Below are 256 nucleotides of genomic sequence, written 5' to 3'. Positions count from 1 at the left end.
GTCCGTGTGTGTGTACAAATCTATCTAGATCCACGCGTGTGTCACGATGATTCTGTTAACAATGAGAGAGTGAGATCGCCGCGCCCTCCGCCTCACGCCCCGCGCCACGTGACAGCCGGCGCCCAACCCTCGGCCGCAGGAGACGAGGGCGGCGCTGGGCGGCGACGTGACTTGGTGTCGCTGCGATGAACCCCAAGGGACAGGCAGGAGATTTGTCATGTGGATAACAATCCCCTGAAATATGAGGTTCTTTGGG

Source organism: Penaeus monodon, chromosome 28 (genome assembly GCF_015228065.2).
Source record: "Penaeus monodon isolate SGIC_2016 chromosome 28, NSTDA_Pmon_1, whole genome shotgun sequence".
In the NCBI taxonomy this organism is placed as follows: Eukaryota; Metazoa; Arthropoda; class Malacostraca; order Decapoda; family Penaeidae; genus Penaeus; species Penaeus monodon.
The sequence above is the reverse complement of the archived record's forward strand: the minus strand, read 5'-3'. Positions refer to the sequence as shown.